The 20,848-nt window shown below is 40.1% G+C and overlaps 1 long non-coding RNA gene across 1 annotated transcript; it reads right to left on the reverse strand.

Moving 5' to 3' along the window:
- Window positions 1-562: 562 nt before the first annotated feature.
- On the reverse strand, window positions 563-18,334 carry LOC141730748 (uncharacterized). The gene is made up of 4 exons (XR_012582384.1): window positions 18,197-18,334; window positions 9,763-9,877; window positions 7,304-7,389; window positions 563-6,907 (listed from the first exon to the last, which is right to left on the reverse strand). It is a non-coding gene; the product is annotated as an uncharacterized LOC141730748 (long non-coding RNA).
- Window positions 18,335-20,848: the final 2,514 nt, after the last annotated feature.

Here is a 20,848-nt window from a genome sequence, read left to right on the forward strand (position 1 = left end):
CAAATTTTTCATGAAGTCATTTCAGTGTCCAAATCCATTAGGAAAAAAAGACACCTGCAAACAGTTCAATCATATTATGTGAATATACAAAGGAGACAGGGAGAGGAAGGCTATATGGAGGGAGTTCTGTTTTCAGGCCTGCCCCGTTTTCTCACGTTGCTTTGGCCAAACCAATTAATTTTTCAAAATTCTCAGCTACAGAGGGAAAAACAATGCCTCCATGTCTCATGTGGCTTTCAGTGTCCCTTGTCTTTGCCAAGTATTGTCAATTTCTTGAACAAAATTCTTTTGTTTAAGAAACTGGCCTTATGTAAAGGCAAGATTTCTTGTGAACTCTAGATGATTTTTCACTTGACCTAATTTTGACTATTTAATGAAGCTACTACCTAAAGGTAGTACACGAATCAAATTTATTTTATCTATTTAGATTGGTGAAACCATAAAAAGAAGCCCAAGATTCCAGTTGCATTACTGTTTATTTTTAGAGCAGACTCTGAACAAATGAAACAAATTTCCTTTCCCATGCTAGAGTAAATACCAACAGATATAACTCTTCCTCTAATCTAAAGTAAACCTTTCCCAGTCTTAGCCATTCCCTTTCCTAAAATGTCCAGGATGAGTGCTGGCACTGTGCTCCAGGTTTGGAGCTGCAGACTTCTACAGAGCTGTGGGTGAGGAGCAAGTGTGGAGCTGGCTGAAGTCAGGAATTGGAAGGGCTGGAGGGATTTGATTGGAAGGGCTGGAGGCTGAGTTTGAGCACAGTGCTGACCTACTGGCCTTGGAAGTGCACTGGTAGTTACTGCAGTGCTCATAACCAAGGATATACAATAGAAGTTACGAATTCAGGGATAGTGAAGACGAGCCAACAATCCGTCGGATTGAAATCCTTGAAGGACCTCGTAAATACTTTAATGTTTACACAGGGCCTGTATATTTTCACAATTACCTTTCCATGAGCCCAAAATGTTTTAACACTGGAATGTTTTCAGGCTTTAAGAAGTTATATTTTTCTGATACGTCTGAAAACTGCAGGCTCAGCTTCTCTATTGGCCCATTTTTTCTCATGAACAATTAAAGCTGGATTCCTTTTTACCCCCAAATATGCAGAATGTAAATGGTGAGTTTTACTAAAGTTATGTACTGATTATGATCGCAGTGTAGTGAGAAGAAAAGGTTTGAATTTACAAGAGATTGTTGTACCATAAATTGGCAAAAAGATGCATCTACAGTATTTGCCTCTATTATAATTAAGAAGTGATAAGAAAAATGACTTTTCTGTAGAGAGATTCTTGAGAGAAACAAACCTATAAGGAGTTTGAAAGGTTTGAGGCAGTTCTTTAAAACCTCAGGGTGAAAGTTTGGAGGCATGAAGACATAGATCAAGTGTAGGGAATTTTGCAGCAGCTGAGTGTTCCTCTGGTTTCTGTCACAAGGCGCTTCTCTTTTCAGTCCAAAACAAGGCTCCTGTTAGAGTGTGAATGGGACTGTCATGGAGCTGGCACACCTGCTGCATGTATTAGACAAGCAGCGACAATGGATTGGTACTTAATATGAGGCTCTGGCTCTTGCTGTGAGGTCCATTGTGAATCGGCTGTAAGGTCCATAGTGAGTGTAACACAGATCCCTTTTGGCTCACGGACAAGTCTTTCTGCCTGATGTTGAGAGAGGGATAACAAATCCACAGTGACTTTTGGTGGTGTTTTCTATTTCTGGGGAGTCCTGAGAAACCAAAAGAAGTGACTTCTGCACACTTTCTGCAGAAGGAAAGGCGCTGAAGCAGCATCTGGAACTAATAACCTGTGTTTCACAGCTCACTGGTGGGCAGCAAGGGAGCCGCTCTGGCTCCAGCAGGCCCTTACGTAAAACCTGCACACAGTGATTTTCAGCTGTGGGAAATCTGAAACGGCTTCTGCTGGCCCAGGGAGGAGGAGACAGCCTGACTCCCTGTTGGCTCACCTGGGACAACAGGCTCCCTGCAAGGGCATCACCGCAGCCTTCAGATGTGGTAGCACGCAGGTGGAGCATGTGCATACACACACGCTCAGAGGAAAATCACATCCAACCATCAAATGGGGTATTCCACTAATTGGAAAGTCTGTTCTGGTGTCTGGCCACCATTTGGCAGATACTGACAGTTTCCACTTAAAGGCAGCCAGCCTCGCCAGAAAGCCAGCTGTGCGGCTGATCTCATGAAGATGTCATTGAAAAACCCTTTGAACTCCTTCAAGAAATGGTGGGTCTGACTCGAGGCAGGCTGGAATCCCCTGGGGGTCTTTGCTGGATGTGGGAATACAGACATCCATTGACGTAATAGTTACACCTCAGCGTTCCTGAATTGCATGTAAGGATATCATCTTCATTCTGGCACCAGGGACTCCTTCCAAGCTCACCTTAAGCTGAAACAGAGTATCTTTGGTGTTCATATGTCACTTTTTCTGTTCCTGTGAGTGTTGCTACGTCCTCATAAATATTGGTGAGTTGTCATAATGGTTGCCATGATGAAAAGACTTACTTATTAAAAAAGAAGAAACAGATGGCACAAAATACTTCAATAAATTTCAGCATGTTTGGGAAATGACATAGTCGTTTTAGAAATATCAGTTTTGTGAAGGTGGTAAATGCTATCTCACACAATTGTGAGTACACTGAGCGTATACAGAGTGACAGCAGAAGTAAGGCAAAAATAAAAAGACATAGAATGGAGTAGTTTTATGAAAAGCCATGGAAAGATGAGCATGGTTTTATTAGCTGCTGCCATTTCAATACATGGAGTTCTGACAGTAGGTGAATGGGACACAAAAGCCATGTTAGACAGAAAAAGCCTCAGGAAGCTGAATCTTGGTGCTGGGGAGAAACAAGGAAGGAGAAAGAGAAAGCAAATCATACACACAAAAATTCTGTTCCCAGAATTGTAGGAATTCTGGGATATGGGAAATTGGGATATGGGAAATTCTGTTCCCAGAATCCCATATATCGCCCACATTTCACTATAAATAAACTGCCGGGTGCAGAGACAGCCACTTATTTCCCGGAAGAGCAGAAAGTAATGCCAGCATCCAGGGCACTATTTTTAACACATTCTGCACTTGTAGTGGAGAATTACTTGTAGCGGAATGACTTACTTGCTGTAAGTCATAACTGAGGTAAAAACGTGCTGCATGTGAATGGTATGTAAAAAGCGGGGGGATTAGTTAAAGGAATTTTTTTTAAATGATGGAAGTTTGTAGAGATTTGTAGCTCAAAGTGTTTTTATGAAAAAATATTTATGGTTCCTAATGTGAAAGAGCTATAAGAGAGATATAGATTTTTTAGAAAAGGGAATGCTGAAGTTGGAGGAGTTAAATGCCTTTCCCATGGAAGTTGATTGTACAGCTGGAAGGAGAAGTGCTTTTGCTTGAAATTCTGGTTAAAAATGTCAAAACCCTATATTTACTGGACTGGGAACAGTGTGTAATCTGTATCTCTAGGTAACTAATGTTGTGTTTTAATAACCTGACTACACTTTTCCACTACAAAGTGTCTGATTTTTGGAGGGATTGAGAAATTTGAAATATTTGTTGTATTTTTTTCCATCTGCATTACTTTTGTTTACTTGTTTTGTGATCCATTAGACCTAAATCTCAGTACCCATTTTGACTAGAACATCACCTGATAATCTGTGCCTGTGATTATTAAAACAGATACAGCTGTCACTGTCCATTCCCAAACATTTTAAAGCCAGAACTTTAATATACCAGTCGGTGCTTTCTTGGACCAAGGAGAGTGGAAAAACTAAGGTGGCTGGTGCAGTACATGAGGGTGGAGGCCCTGAATGAAGCTTTTATAAAACTGTCTCATAGGAGATTTCCTCTCTTCTTTCCAGTTTGGATTAGGTTTTCTGGCATACGTTTTCAAGAAACTCATCATGTCTTTGCATTCAAACTGCAAAAGCCAGCTTAGTACTTTGTGAATTTCCCTTGGAAATTGCTCTGCAATGCTTCATCCAGAGAAGATGCATTTCCCTGTTTGTTTGGTTATAAGCAAATTCACAAGGCATTTATTTTAGTGCCCAATTTACTTGCTTCTCTCACTTCTCTCTTCTCCATTCCAATGGAAGTTTGTTTGAAATATTTCTTTGAATTTAGATAGCTTGTACTGGTGTCTTTTTGAGAAATTACTTTCATTGCCTCTCATTGGTTATAATGCCAGGGCAGATGGATTTAACACAAGCTTAACCCTTTTGTTTTTGGAAAAGATTAGTAGAGGCTTAGATAATAACTTGGAAAATACAAAGATAGCTGAATCATTGCCATTTTTAATAAAGTCATAATCAGCAATGATTAGGGTTAGCCCATTGGATATCGAGATAGCTAATCTGACACTGGACCCTTCTGTCTGTGGACATTTACACATATTCATAGATGTTCTCTCTTGAGAACATGGCTCTGCTTTACTTGCAGGGCTCCTTGTCTCCTGACCATTCAGCTGAGCAGCCTTGGCAGGAGGGTGTTTGCTCCTGGCCCCCAAGAACCTGGGTGCTGCTTCATCCCCTGTGTCTTGGAGATCCCAGGTGAGGGCTCATAATCAATCCCCACAGCTGAGGTGAGAACCCATTTTGGATTCTCTGATGTTTCTACCAAAAGTGGGCTTTTACAGGCCATGTCTGCTGGATGCTGCTCTTCAGTGGCCATGGTGCAGCACCTTCTGTTGGACCTGCAGAGCTGGTGAGACCAGATGTGTGCCAGACAGCTGCTTGTTGGAAATGAGACATTTCCACACCTGGTACTAATCACATGGAGAAATGCCCAGTTCTGGACAGAAACACCAACTGAGTTTAGATGTATTCAGGTTTGGGTGGAAGCAGTGAGCAGGCACTGTCAATAGCTCTGAATATTTAGATGCCTGTACTCCCCTAAATACTGACATGGTTAATGAAGGCTGCTAATTGCAATTTGTAATTTGTTTTTGGACACGTAGGGTGAAAACTTAGTCAAGAACTATGACTCTTATATTTCACCTATGGCTTTGCAGGTGGGGAATTGAGGCTGTAGTGGTTAAGTTGCTGTTTTGATAGTTCAAGCATGTGGATCCACTTCCATGATCCTTTACCTGTTTTTCCCAAGGTCACATGCACATCTTAATTCATTTATTTGTAGCTAAATGCCCTTGCATAAACAACTGCATCTACAAAGTGGGTAGGAGCTGCTGCTCTTCTCACTTAGCAGTATTTTATATTGATGGTGCTGCTGGGAAAAACTTCATAAGAATGAAGGAAAAAAAGGTAAAGAAGTAGAAAAGCAAACTCTTGGAAGAAAATCTCCAAACACTCAACATTTTCCCAATCTTTCCCACATCTCATCCTCCTTGTCCCAATACATCTTTTTTCCAAAACACAGAGACTTCTTAGTCTCTGACCTTTGTTTCTTTTTTGTTATGCAATTTTTCAAGCATTAGAGAGAGACAATTTACCAGCAGATTATGAGACCTTGTGGAAATCCATTTTTCTTTAGTGTACAGTAGTTAAACACATATAACTCTCAAATCCTCTCTGGGAAAAAAGTGACAGGGAGACATTCAGCTAACCCAAACAACACATTTCACAGTAAGTGCTGTTCTACCAAAAGGCCTTTAGACTGAATAGCTAACTGTCCCCTTATTCAAGGATATTGAGGGAGCCAGGATCAGGGGATGCTGGGAAGCTTGTTGTCTTACAGTCAATGTAAATATTTGTAGATATTCTGAAGGGAGTCTGAACCCTGAGAAACTTCTGGCTCCTGAACTACCATAAGGATTTCTCACTTAGTTTAATACTCAACTAAACTAGAGACAGAAAGGAGTCGTAGGCCTGGTCTGCCGTGCAAAGTTCCACTGAAGAGTGATTTTCAATAGAGCTAATTAAACAAAAGCACATCATAGCATGCATGCACTTACATCAAAGCACGCTGAGATTTTATAGGTTTAATTTAACTTTAAATCAGCTTAAATGTGTCTATTTCATGGGCTAACACTGAGTCGAGCACATCAATTTTAAATAATTAAAGTGGTGTTCTTTTCCAGTGTAAGGAGGTTTTATAAGCTTTTCTGTTTCCCTTTATTGATCTCAATGGTATTCTATGCACATGCTAAAAAACCCTTTATTTTTCACACACCTTACTTGAAAAACTACTGAATTTAGTCATCTGCACATGATTAACATTTTTGCACTACATATGCACTATTCTGTTACATAGTGAGATCCATATTGGCATGTAATTTTTGGATAAGCTTTTTCATAGTTTATTTTCACTAAATGTCTTGTTGAAAAGAAAATTGGTGTGCCTGTGACAAGTATGTAGAAATCTTTTTTATGATTTTTAAGGCAAGGAAAAAAAGAATTTGTATTTAAATGTAAGCAATTTCCTGTGATGTTGTGAGTTTGTTCATAATGGGGTAACTTTAAAGGTGATAGATAGTAAGCTAATATAAATAAATAAACTGTATTTATAATGTAGTAGCAGCTACAGGTCATCATAGCAGTGTGGCTTGTTCAATATTAGAATGAATATTCTGTTTTTCCAGCAAAATGAAATGTATTAAAAAAAAAAGAACTTTCTAATCTCAGAAAATGCATGAATAGTGGAGACTAGAACAGAATAGTACTTGTCAATGTTCATAACACAGGTAAGTAATTTTAACATCGTCCAACCTGAGAAGTTCCCCTTAGCTAATGAGCCTGTCCTCTTAATTGCTCAAACTTCTAACCATACTCAGACAAAAAACCACCACAAGTATTAAGCAACCCCCAAAACATTCTCCTGAGAACTATTTATACAAGATGCAGTGGTCAGTCAGGGCAGTAAAACAGTGGTTTACAAGAAGCCCAAATAAAACCTAGAGCTGTCCTGAGCAGGATGGCCTGTGGCGAGTCAATGGGTAAACATTCTCAGTGCTGAAAGAAAAAAAGGGGAGAATCAGCCTAAAACAGATGAAGGAAAGTCTGTGAATAAATCCAAGCAAGCAGTGTTGCCTGTGTTCTCATGCACCTTAATCCCTGTCATGTGTTTGAATTAGGATTATGCTTCTCTCCCACCCACCTTTAAATCCTTTTAATAATCTGAAACTTACATAAAATATGGAATAAATCTATTTGAAGAAAAGTTCCCTTGTACTGCAGGTTGTCTAAGGAAACCTCTGTGTTATGATTAGATAGATCTGTTATGGTTAGATCCTTAACAATTTATTTTAGTGGGAAAACTTCCATTGGATTTAACAGCAACAGGGTCTGAACTACATTTTCAAGAATCATTTCAAGACAGTTTGCCATTCAGGAATACTGGCTTCTTACCAAATGACTTTTTCAGTTACATCATAAGGCAGATTGTCTTCATTCCATGTTATATCCAGTCCCATGGATGTGGTCTTGAAAGCAACCTGAAATTTGGATATCATAACTTTGGTGAAATAGCCTTAGTACTTTAACACATTATGCTAGTATAGTGAGTTATGTTTTGGGAGAAAATGTTCTCACATGTCCTATAAAAGAAAAATTTACACTCGATCTATTTTTGTAGTGCGGCTACAGCTCTGTGTCTCTCTTTGAGGTAAATTTATTAAAGTAAGACAGGCCTACTTGATAAAATCCAAATGTACATACCCTGCATAAAAAGGCATTTCCAGCACGGTAAATGAAATGTCCTTGCTTGAAACTGCATTTCAAAACCAAGGCCTTTGTTGCATCGACACAAGCATGCAGCAGCAGTGGCACTCACCAGCTGAGCAAAGTGTCCTTTGGGAGGCTTTTGGGCAAGCGTGTGGTTGTGAAGGTTAACAAAGTTTCTGACACTGTTTTGACCATATTCTTGTATCCAATGTCTTCAGTCTAGAGGCTGAACAGCCAGATGGTAAAATATCTGGTGGGGTGGTTTGCCTTAGAGGGTGCTGATTAGTGGGACATGCACTGCCTGGAGGCCTAACAAGGGGAGTACTGCAGGGTCTATCACTAGAAATGTTTAACAGTTCCATAAATGACTTGGAGGAGACAGTGGAGTGTGCTTTCAACAGAACTGCAGATGCTGAGAAACTGGAATGGCCTGGGCTGGACTGCTCATGCTGTGAGGCTGCACAACTGAGGCCTGTTCATCCTGGATACGAAGTGGCTTCGGAGGCCCCTAACAGTGTGTGCCCTCCTCATCCTCACACCCATAGTTAAGGGGTTGGGAGGCCCCTAACAGTGTGTGCCCTCCTCCTCCTCACCCCCATAGTTATGGGGAGCCATTGGGAACGTGGAGCCATGGTGTCCACAACAGGGCATGTTGGACAAGGAAAAACGGCACAAGTTGAAAAGAGATGCTCATACTGGATATGAGGAAATACCTTCCCACCATGAGGACAGTGGGGCAGTGGCACAGGCTGCTCGAGGTGGTTGCACAGGCTTCATGCTTTAGAAGTCCTTAAGACCTGACAGGAGAAATGCACATTGTTTGAGCTCATGGTGGAGCCCACCTTCAGCAGGAGGCTGGTCCAGAGAACTGCTGAGATCCCTTCTGACTTGAACAATCCCTGATTCTTATGATCCTACAAGTGCCACTACAGTTTGGCTTGGTGCTTTCCTGAGAAGCAGTATATTGGTAAAGGCTTTCTTTAGCCAATTCTTTTAGAAGATGCCTTGGCCTTGTAACAGTCTTTCATAAAACAACTCTTTTGCCTGCTTGTTTCCTACATCCTCAAAGCAAAGTTATTCCTTACACTGACAGACAGAAGACTTCCTGAAAGAAAAGTCACTGATGATGAGTAGTGAATCAGCACAGTCCTTTGTGTGCTCTTACCTCTGCAAAAGCTCACTGATGATAATGCAAGGGGTATGGTGGATGTAGGCAATACACACACTTCATAATACCAGACAAAACCAAGATCACAGAAGCATATAATGAGATATCCCTCACATTTTTAGAAGTGGTTGATTTGACAAAACAGAAGGATATTTCATAGGTTTCTACAATAATGTGGAATATTTGCTTTCCGTGCAACAGAGAAAAATTGTGAAGTTGAGAAGACTGAAAATCTACACTCTTATTTCTGCTAAGAAATACACTCTAGAAATTGCTGGAATGAAACAGTATTCACACTGCTCTTATTTAAAAAACCATTTAGGGTTTGTACATAGTTCACATGATTCAGGAAGTAGCTATTATCATTAATCATGTTTTCACATTGTGTTCACTGTGCTAGGTCTATCACATTCCTAGACAAAGCTTAAAAGCAGGCAAATATAGATTTTTATCTGGCCTATGGAAATGGAAAAGAGGTGAAGCATGAGCAGGAGCATGAATCTACTCATTTAGGAACAACGAAATTCCTTTGGTGGAGTGATTTACACAACAAGCAGCCATAGTGGCACAATTCTGACAGCAGCTTGTGAGCATCTATGGTTCCCTTTGAGTTTCACCACTTGTACTTCATTAATTGGTAGAACTCAATGAGGTCAAGAATGAAAAACCACATCTCTTGAGGATTTAAAAATTTTGTTTATTCTCCACCCAGTCACTTTGATTTACAAGGTAAATTGCTTCTCATTTGAACTCAGAAAAAAAAAGCAGTTCAAAGAGGTTCATTTTTTCCATACATTTTGTTCTTGGTCCCTTGAAATGTGGCTCTATAATAAGATGATGTTCCAAATTTATATTGCCTGCAGTCTGTTTCATATAACTGGGGATGGGTATGACGTGTTTTGATGCACATAAGACTATAGGACTATTTTTTGGGGGATTCATTTAAATCCATCCCAGTTTAGAAGAAGAAACTTACCTCAGCTTTGTAGGTGCCACGTATGAAGTGCATTGTCTTCTCAGCTCATTTACTCTTAGACAGGTGGTCATATAACAAACCATCAGAATAACTGGCTTGAAAATCAGCCTCGTGTCTGTCAGGAGGGAGGACAATAATTAATAGCGTATGGAAAGAGTTACTTTTACCACAGGGATGAAAGGTACCATGGTAAAACAGGATGTGGGCAAATGTATGCTCCAGTTGTCTCTGTCTGTGGTTTGTGTCAGCCTGTTTCTGACCAGGAGGCTCTGGCTTATGGTGTGTCCAGATGATAGTCAGAATAATTAATGGTATTTTTTTTGAAAATAGAAATGATGAAACAAGCTTATAACTAGAGCAGTTACTTGATTTCAGTTTTAAGATTCTGGCCTACTATAATTCCATAGAAATGACTCTTAAATTTTGCAGAAAGTATCTTTATTTTCACCCAACTGTCAGAAATAGGGGGTACACATGTTTTTCAATTTTGTATGTTCGTATTTCCTGAAATTTTGCCTAGAACCTGAAAATTATTAGAAAATACTGGAAGAGTCTGTACATGATGTCTGTACATGATTTGTGAACTATCTTTGAAAGGGCACTTTTTCTAGCTGCTGCTACTGCTGCAAAAAACCAACCCCATTGCAATGATAAGCATAAGCATGAATTTCTCCAAAGCGCTTAACTTTAATCTATTTGATATCATCCAGAATTCCAGAGGATTTCAGCTCAGATTAAAAATCTTTTTTTACCATGAAAAGTCATGCAAATTGATAAGTGGGTCTTACAACATCCTGCCTAGGATGACCAAGTCATGCACATGGTAGAGTTTATCACGTATCTCACACAAAGCAAGGCAATGCTTGATAAGCACTTTTATTGGGTAATTACATTTTTTTTTTGTACATTTGCAAATAAAGCAGATTGATTTCCATCTTGAAGTAATTTACTAACACATTATAAACTCGTCAAACGCTAACGTGGTGCAGCATGCCATTTCCTGTTTACTAAGTAATCCTTTGGCTGTCTGCTTTGTGTCTTTCAGGTTGAACCTGGAGCTGTTCTCTGCCAGGGACGTCATGGAGCCTGGAGTCAGAGCCCCCCACCTGAAGGAAAACATTGCCTCCTTGGCTTGGCTCCTTGCAAATACAAGCCATGGCCGATTCCCAGAGGTTTGCATGCCCAAGCCAGAACGTGCAGAGGTGTTCCAGGGAACTATTAAAGGTAAAAATGGTATCAAATTGATGTCATGCGATGTTTCTGGCTGCTTATCAGATGATTTTTTTTATTTAAGCATCTGTTTGTGAAGGTTATTTGGGACATATATGAAACTCGTCCTTACTTTCTTTAGCATGAAAAGCAGGTGTTCTTTAAAGAAAGGACCCAGGTCCTTTCTAGCACAAGGTCATCTATTGCATCAGGAATTTATGGAAAGAGCAACAATGAAATGATCTTATGGGAACAGCACAAAAAGGCAAAAATGCCCTTTGGAGCCTTAAAGGTTCACTGAAACAGTAATTTAAAAGGATTTGAATCCAGTTACTCATGACATTTCCCATGCCAATTCAAAGCTGGCCCGCTCTTTCTTCACATTTTTTTTTCATTTTATTAGTGTATGCTTTTACAGGAAATGAGTTAACATAAATCATATTACAGACAAGATAAGCAACAAAGTCACTGGAAGTAACATGCTAGGGTAAACAAGAATCAGACTAAAGGAATCCTTGCCATATGGGGCACTCTCAAAAGGCATATAAAATCTCCTGATAAATGAAGTATTTGTGGTACTGTATTTCATATGACAGCAAGAGTGAATTCATCCTTTTAGGAAGGGATATTAAGACTATCCTTTGAGTGGTGGGTCATGAGTGGGAGAGGCAGTGACATAATTTCCACTTTGAGTATCCTAGAGAAAAGGAGAAGATGCATATGCACCTCCTACTGCATTGGAGTTCACACAGCAAAGCCCTATGAATTCTGTTTCCAACACCAATAAAACTGGACACATGTAATAAAAACAGATAGCCAGTTTTGTTTTGTAATATTATAAGTTTTCATAATTTTTATGGTTTCTTTTGTCCTGAATGGCTGTAGTATTCTATATCTTTTCTTGTACAGAGTTCCTTTTTTATCCACTTTGGTTTTATCTCCTTAAATGCATGGCACTTGGAGCTACCTGTGAGCAAACAAGGATAAAAGTATTTTTTTCTGTCAACGTGGATTCTGGAAAAAACTATCTGTGCATTGTTGGTGGAGATTTGATCAGGACTTTGTAGCAAATTTTCAAGGATGAACTACCAGCAGCTGAGTGAATACTTAATAAAAATTTTGAACTTGCTTCAGTGACAACTGAAACAGTTTGTCTTCCTTTTAGGAAGACAAATATCTTCTTGCAATGAGAATTGTACACTGGGAATTCTTTGAGTTTCAGTGGCCTGGAGGAGTAATGACATCAATAAGTGCAGTATTGTATACTTGTGTATGATACATATGCTTGCTTTCTCACAGTGATATTATCATAAACATAATTAATACAACATGTGCTAAGGCCCCAAAATCTAAATTTCTGAGTGGTAGTCTGACATGTGTACCAGTCTGAAGATATTATAGAACATAAACTAGTGTGCTTTTTAATTCTCAGCTGTTCACAGCAATAAAACTAGAAAGCACACTAGCAACAGCTACAGCTGAAGTTCCTTCAAAATTCATTTTACAGGCCCAGGCTGCTGAGGCATATGCAGAGTTCATGTAAATACTGTTGTGCTTTATAATGCAGAGCAAATTGGTGTAGCAGGAAGCAAAAAGGTGTAAAGGAAGGCTGATACTAGGACACTCCAAAGAGAGGTGCCTGTAGAGAAAAACTGATGCTCCCTGAAAATTCTGGTGGGCTTGTGGTTTTCTGTCCTCAGAGCTCTTTGCTGATACATTCTGTTGGAACTTTTTCAAAGGGATAAAGGAAGAAGTTTGTTTCCCTGTCACTTTCAGCATAAATGAACTGCTGTTAGACTATTTTGAATAAAACCAAGATAATATTAAAAATGGTTGACAAAGAAGAATCAAGCAGCTTTTTTGGCAAGTTGGTACCTCACTCCAGGGAAACACATACAGAGAGGTTGTTTGGGAGCAAGAATTGTATTCTGGGGTGCTGTGACAACACCCCTTCTTGCCCCAGTGTTTGCCCAGTGCCTCGAGGACTTTCATGATGAATTCTGAATGCCTTGTTCCCAGCAGAGACCACAGGTGACTTTGCTGTTCTGCTGTTCTCACTGACACTGGGAAAGGAATGTTCTGCAGACATCCTCTTAAACAAATCTCCAGTAATGTGTCATGGAATTTGTGTGTTCATGACCAGAAGCAGTTAGGGTTTAGGTTTTCCATCTTACTCATAAAATTACAGCTCTTACAGCACGTAGCACTCAAGACCAAGATGACAAATGCTGTGAACTCCTTAAAGGAGAAGGGTGCTGTTCAACCTCTTACCCCATGGGACCCAAGGACATCCCATATGGACCAGATGTGACCACAGCAGAAAAGTGATAAGTTATTTACCCATCCTGTACATCAATTATGTTAAAGTGGAGGATGTGTGACTTGCCTGCCTTAAAAAAGTGGCTTGGAGAAGATGTAAAAAATAATTGCCATGATGTTTTTGTTGAGAGTTGCCTTGGATGTAATTATTGATTCTCAAATATGGTTGTTGGGTTTTTTCCTCTCTGGGACAAAAATGTTGTTATTACATTAAAAAGAATGGAGTAACAAGCTAATGAAGGGAAAGAAAGAAACAATCTGCCAAGCTTGCATCAAGGCAGTGGCAGCTCATAATTTTTTAATAATGTTTCTCATTTATATGTTTTTGTACCATTTTTTTCTCATTAAATAGGCATGGACAAAACACTGTAAATTTGGTCCAAATGTAAAAGTTATTCAGTACCTGGCCACACTTGGAAACTGTAGCAATGAGAGTTGCTGTATAGGGATGAAGTGTTGTTATGTTTCATAACACATATGAATGATTCTGACCCTTTGAAGAAAAAAGGTCAATGCCAGTTCCTACAAAAGCAAGGATGGTGGCCAAGCAATGTTGGCTGGAATTTGCATACAAATGCACCTTAGTGTTGGCCTGTAGCAAACATGTAGATATTCCAATTTTCTTCAAGAAAAACATGTGCCTTCCCCTCTCCCCCAGATCCTCAATACCTGCCTAGCTGGGCTAGATTTTTCTCCTATTCTTTGTGATCTGGATGGTTACCCCCTGGGGATCAACATGAGATCACCAAACACGTTTTTCCGTGGGTGACCTAAATCTGAAACTGTTATCTTCCCCAGCTGAGCAAGCAGTGGAAAATAAAAACAAAAGCAACTATTAAAGAAAACTTCTTGGCCTTAAAATTGTTAAAGAGGAAGCAAGCTGTAGCTGAGAAGCAAGTTTCCAAAACAAAGATCTCCTTAGAGTAATACATTTGACACTTTGCCACGGTAAGAGCTCTGTGCATGCCTGGGAAACCCTTGCAGAGTTCAGTCTGAGGAACGTGTGGCTACATCTTCTTCAAACTGAACCCTGCAAGGGTTTCCCAGGCATGCACAGAACTTGGTGGTGAACTTGATGCATTGATGGTTGATCGATTTATTGTGTGCAGCGCAGAGGATTGAGGAACTGGCTGGCCCCCTTCATTTCTCCCACAGTAGTGATGATACTTGCACATCAGAACAAAACAGGCTATTCTTTCTCACTGCAGCTGAAATGCCTCCCCTGTTGCCCCCCAGTGACTGCAGCTGAGCTGAGCTGTTTATGAATGTGTTAGCCCTGAGTCTGCTGAGAGCTATAAATGTCATGCCCTCAATGACATGCCCTCCTGGCTAGGTGGAATTCATTCTTCAGAGTGACCTGAGGATAGGACCACTGCCTTCCTTCCCAGGCTGTTTCTGCCAGAGAAACAGCATGAGGCTGTAAATGCTTATTGAGGAGTTGTTGGGAGGTCCCTTGGCTCTCTTTTGTCTTGGCTGCTCTAGATTGTGGCTCCAGATCCTGCTCCAGTGGGAAAAGATAGAGTTATGCTTCTGCCTAATTTCTGTGAGACCAAATCTGAAAAAAGAGCTATTTTTTAATTTCCACATATGTTACAATGTACTGGTGCAGGGCCATTGTGGGGCAATGAAGTGGTTCTTTGACATGATGAAGGGATTAGACATATCATCACTTGTGTTTTGCTGCTCCATCTTCTTTGCCAGAGGTTACTTCATAATGTAAAGCACAGTAAAACCAGAAGACGTGCAGGATTTGAGGAGAAAAGCTGTAGGTAATGAATTTCTTTTCCCTGTCTGTGAACATGTCTGGGATATAACCTGTAGGGTGATGATACTCCATGGTCAGCAGCAACAGCTTTGCTGCCATGCTTTGCATCCTCTGATTGCTTCCTTCTACAGGCATGAGTAATGGATGACAATGTGTTCTCTACCTAGGTGCTTTTTTCCTGGGATGCTGTTTATTCCTTGTTTTATGCAGGTTTCCTGTGTATTTCTGACTGATGAATACCATGTTCCTCCCAGGGACTGTTCTGATGTTGGTGGCCTTTTTTGTCTGTGTCTTCACTTTTGCCAAGGAAAATTAGAGAGCAGCTTTTCCGTACTGTGGTTAAATCCTCCTGGTGTCTGTTGAAGTAAAGCAGGTGCATGCTGGAGTCTTGTTAGACCAGGAGCTGTCCCCTCTGTGTCCTTTGAGGAAAAATGGTGAAGAGAGTAAGGGCTGGAATGCTGCCCAGCAATCTTAATTTCTGCCTTGAACACAGCTGCGAGACAATTTTCCTGGAGAAAATACAAGGTTGACAAATACCACTGAGTAGCCTGTTTGGGAATTTTACCATAACAAGTAAGCCATTCTGTTCACGCCTGAGGCTCTCAGATCTGTACCATACGTACCTCTCCTCCTGTCAGGCTGAGGGCTGGATTCCCTGTGCTTGCCTCTGTATTCTTACCTACACAGCTGTTAGCCATTACTCTGCATTCTGTTTGTCTATCTTCTAGATGAAGGAAAAATTTTTTTTTGCTTGATTTAATTTGACTGGGATAAAGTAATTATGCAGAAACCACGATATCTCTGATGGTAAGCAGACTATACAGAATATAACTGTCTAAGCAGAAGTGCGTAAAACTTGGTTTTATGCTACTTCTGTAGGGGGATGCGACATTTTTTGGCATTGTGTCTGCATTTTTGTGTGTATTTTTTCCCCTAGGAAACCCCATCTCTTCTCACCCATCAAGTTTACTGGAAATTCAGCATTTGTGGTTGATTGAAATAGGTACTTTGAACCCAAAAATAAATTTAAATGAAATATAGAAGATTAAGCTGTCAAAAATGCTTGTACTTTACCACGCTTGTTCAAACTGTTTTATCACAGTTGGATGCCCCACCCCTGGAAGAATTTAAGGTCAGGCTGGATGGGTCTTTGACCACCTTGGTCTACGGGAGATGTCCATCCCTATGCAGGGGTGGAACTAGGTTACCTCTAAGATCCCTTACAATCCAAACCATTCTATGGTTTTATGATTGTATGTTATGGATATGCTACACAAGAGTGTATTGACTATGTGATTACCTTACCGAAGTTTGTTTCATACAAAAGAAGTGTTTACAGTACTAAATTTTCAGGACAAAGCTGGGCATCTAAGATCCTTTCAAAAGATAAAATACATCCAAAAGCTGTGGTCTTCATGTAGCTAAAATGTTATCAGAGGCTGGACTTGCAGAAACATTTACTGACTGAAAACATGGCTTCCCATCCAAAGACATTTCAAAAGTTTTAATACCCTGGAAACCAGACTTGATCCATCTTAAAATAAAACTTAATTACCTCTGAAGGTCTTGTTCTGAAAGGTGAGTTAAAGCCTGCTGCTCTGTGCAATCACACAAATATGTTTTGTAAGCTTTCCCTAAAAATGTCCAGCTGGCCTGAGCCGAGCTGCACAGGCCTGCAGAGCACCACATTGCTGCTGGGATGCTCCCAGCAAACCCAGCGGGACTCCAGCACTCTTGTAGATCTGGATGTGGAAACTGACTTTAGTGGGGCTGGGAGCGCTGGCAAGAATGCTGAAAGCTACATCTTTCCACTTCAGAAACTCAAGGGAGATATTAAACATCCGCTTGATCAGCAGCAAACTCCCTGCTCCAGTTCTCGCTCAAAGGATGTCATGTCTAATGGAGCTGAGCTGCCAGAAAGCTGCACCTGAGTGAGGAGGATTTCTCCCTCACTCAGGTTAATCCCCAGTCCAGATCCAGAAGAACTGCCAGAGGAGGGAGCCAAACTTCATTTCTATATTTATTTATATTTCTAAATATTGGCAATATTTATTTTGCTGCTGTTATTTGCTGTGCTCCTGTACTTTCTGCTTCTTTTGTGGTAGGAGGAAGCCAGGTACAGAGCAGTGTGTGCTCGTGAACTACTTCTACTCAATGGTCCTGCTTTAGACTCCCTGCTTGTGAGGTGGTATGGGAAGGGAGATACTCTGCTCTCCTCAGTCAGAAGACATTGTAGAGCAGCTGTTCCCAGTAACAATAATGACACTATTGCTGAGACAAACATTTTCACAATGATGCATGGGAACGCTAAATCCAAACCACATTGTTTAGCTAATGCATGCTTTCGCTCTGCTAAAGGGGAATGTCATATAACTGAAAGTAAATTGAAGAGATCAGAGTTTAGAAAATATGACAAAGTTGAAAACTTAAAGCTGTAATACACAGTAACATCCTTTAGCAGTGAAATCAATGATCCAAAGTGGTGTGTGCATGTGTATTTTATGGCAGTTTATTAGGTATGACTCCCCTCTGGCCAGTCCAGTGAACAGACACTGTTGTGAGTCAGGAATGCTTTCTGCCAAGCACTTCAGTGAAACTGAGTATAGCATATAGATCTCCTTTCCCACAGAACATATCAGGCGTTGCAACATTTCATAGATATGTCAGACTCTAGGTATGGTTTCTGGCATTTTTCTTTAATCTGCACTCCCAGCTGGGACTAATGAAACACTGCTCTCAAGGCTTGTGCATGCACATGGTTCAGAGAGTCCTCACACACTGTTTTAATAAGGTAATACTTTTATTTTCGTTAGCAAGAGAAGAGGTACTTGCCTCCAGTAATGATGCAGAGCAACAGCTTAGAGAAAGGAAAGTTAAAGATGAATGGAGACTTGAAACATTTAATTCATAAATTAACTACTGAGCTAGATATCTACCTTAATATTGTGACAGCCTTGCTGCTGGCACTTTCAAAATAACTGATATGGGTTTGAAAGATCGTTGGAGAGCCTTTTCCCTCTGGCACAGTTGTGGAGAGATTGCTAAGTTTAGATCCCAAGAATGCAAAGTTACTCAATCAAACGCAGAAGTCTGCTAAGTTCATGCAATAAATGGAGATAAAAATGAGGCTTTGTTTCTTACCAGAGAATCATGGTCATCTTCCCCCCTTCCTTTTCACTGTGCCTTTGCTGTATGTTCTGGGCAACAGTGATTCTACCAGGTATGATCAAAGCTAGAAATACCCTTGGCAGTGGTTAGAAGGCTTCATCTGAACTCAGGCAGCAAAGAAGAAAAAAGGGGAGGGGAAGCACATTAAGGACTTGAAAACTATTTTTAGGTGTGCAGGCTAGGGAGCTGACAGCAATATCTGACGGCAATACCAAAGTGCCTGTGTGATTACTTGGTTTTCATGTTAGAGAGTAGAGTCTGTCAGCACATTGATTGTTTTTACTGTCCAGCCTCCTGCTTTTGAAGAGCTGCTCTAGTTAAACTCAATGATACACCATACAGTAATCTTGCCTATTTAAATAAATGGAATTCAGTACTCTCAACAAAAGCCCTGGACGTTACAATCCTCCCATGCATTGTCAGGGTTCTGGGGCACTGTAGCTCATGAATAACACAGATGGAGGAAAGTTTATAGAGTCTGTGGCAGTGGTTTTATTTCATATCCAAAGTGCGAAAAATTTCTTCCAAAGAACAACATTATATGATACTTTTAAAATAAGTAGGCCTGCTTGGCCTTACAAATAATTGTGCAGGTGCTGTAGGGCTTTGTGATGGAGCCCTTTGCAGGGAAAACTGGAGTGTTGCAGAGGCTGTGTGCTAACCCAAAAAGCCAAATTAAAAACGTATGCAGCCACACTGCAGCATGTGGGTGGCTTTTAGGCAAGTGCAGAGGGTTGTTAAATGTCGAAATCAAATATAGGCATGGGGAAAACTGGTGTGTGAATGGAAAGACTGATCACATGCTTGTCCTGCCATTTAAATGTGTGGTAGGCTCCTCTGAAATTCAAAGTCTGCCTAGCAGCAAGCCAGCTTGTAGGGGAATACAAATCTGATTTTAAGTCTTCATACGTTTCTAAAATCTAGCCTTTCTGCACGTCTGAAAAATAAAGTTTGCATTTACAATTTATTAACAGCTGCCTTCACATTTTCATGTTGAGGCTGTGAACTTGCTGTCTGCTCATTCACCCTGATGATGCTGCCTATAAAACCTGACAAGTGGCAACTTCAGTAATGAGTATTAACTTCAAAACATAGCCCTGACGTAGATGAAATCTCTGTATTGAAAGATTTGAAAACTGAGGTACAGAGATTAAATATTTGCTCAGTATCCTTTGAAAAGCTGTAACATAGACAGAATTTGATCTTTTCTCTGGAAAACCTCAGCCTAGTACTTGATAGTAACCTTTTTATCATCTTTTAGGTAAGAAGTCAAAAATTCATGCAATGCTCCCTCTTCATTTGAAGAATGAAATATTAAGTAAACAGTAATGATTAAATCTGCCTAACCTGAAACAACCCTGTAACCCTGAGATTTTATTGTGTAAGATGAAGACTTGGTTGATTTAAAACAGTTCCTGATATGTGATGACCTAGTCCTTATCTACTGTCCAGCTCACCATATGCAGAATACTCTTTTTTACAAATTTAAAAAAGTACAACACTATTTCAAGTCAAGCAAATGATTGCATTGAATATTGGCCAAAACAACAGATAAAATCAGCTATAAAACATCCAAAAAAAGCCAGGTACTTTTGGTGGATTAAGGCAGGAGAAACAAGCCTAATGCTTCATGTTCTTTAATTCTCCCTCCTCCCCTTGTCCCTTTTGTAGCTTTTTTATCCGTTTTGTTTAGGAGAGTCCTGCCCTAAATGCTTTTGCCAGTTGCATCACCTTTTAATGTTCCTTCTGTTCATTTGCAGCTACTTAGGAGCTGTAGTTGCTTTTATGTCACTCACCCAATATTTAGAATTTGTAGTTTCCTCAGATAATTGGCCATCTTGACAAGAAGAGTGACACAATCAGCTGTCAGATACTTTTCATTCCTGACTTCCATGCCAAAAATGACATGTGGATATTGGAATAATAATGTGTTATCTTAATTAGGTGTATCTTCATGATACATGCTTTATAACAGATAGAGCACATGAAACTACTGCAATGCCTTGCCAGGGTATCTTTGAAATGAGATTCCATCCTTAAGAGTTTTCTTCCTTCTTAAATAAATAAAGAGTATAGGAACAACTGCAGAGTCCTTAGCACTTCCTGTTAAACCTCACAAAATAGTGCAAGAAACATGTTTGGTCTGCTTTCTAAAGCTTGATGATGTGATAGGAAGGATGTTGTATGTAACATCAAAGAATGATGTTGTTATACCTCTGAAGCCTGACTTCTGGAAGTCCAAGTGAAATAATGTATGCTCATTTTTCTCCATAACATGGCAGTTTTTAATAGGCTTGGATTCTTATCAGAAATGTTCCAACGATTTCCTTCATTGTGTTTGTGTGTGCTTTTTTTCTTGACTATCCAAATTTCTCTCACACTTTTCTAAGTTTTGTTAAGTGACTCCCTGCTGGGTTTAGTTAAGAGCGGTGCTGAGCAAATTGCAAGCTGCCAAAACCAGCCAACAAACCACTGGTGATGAACAAATGTTTCTGCTCTTTCAGCTCATGGTGAATGTTGCTGCTTCCTTAATTCCAGCATCATGTTCAAGTGGAAGATGGTGCAGTCTGGACTACAGACCTGAACAGTGTTTTGGACCTGAGCAAAAGAGTCTGGCTGAGGATC

The sequence above is a fragment of the Zonotrichia albicollis genome, chromosome 1 (genome assembly GCF_047830755.1).
Source record: "Zonotrichia albicollis isolate bZonAlb1 chromosome 1, bZonAlb1.hap1, whole genome shotgun sequence".
Taxonomy (NCBI): domain Eukaryota; kingdom Metazoa; phylum Chordata; class Aves; order Passeriformes; family Passerellidae; genus Zonotrichia; species Zonotrichia albicollis.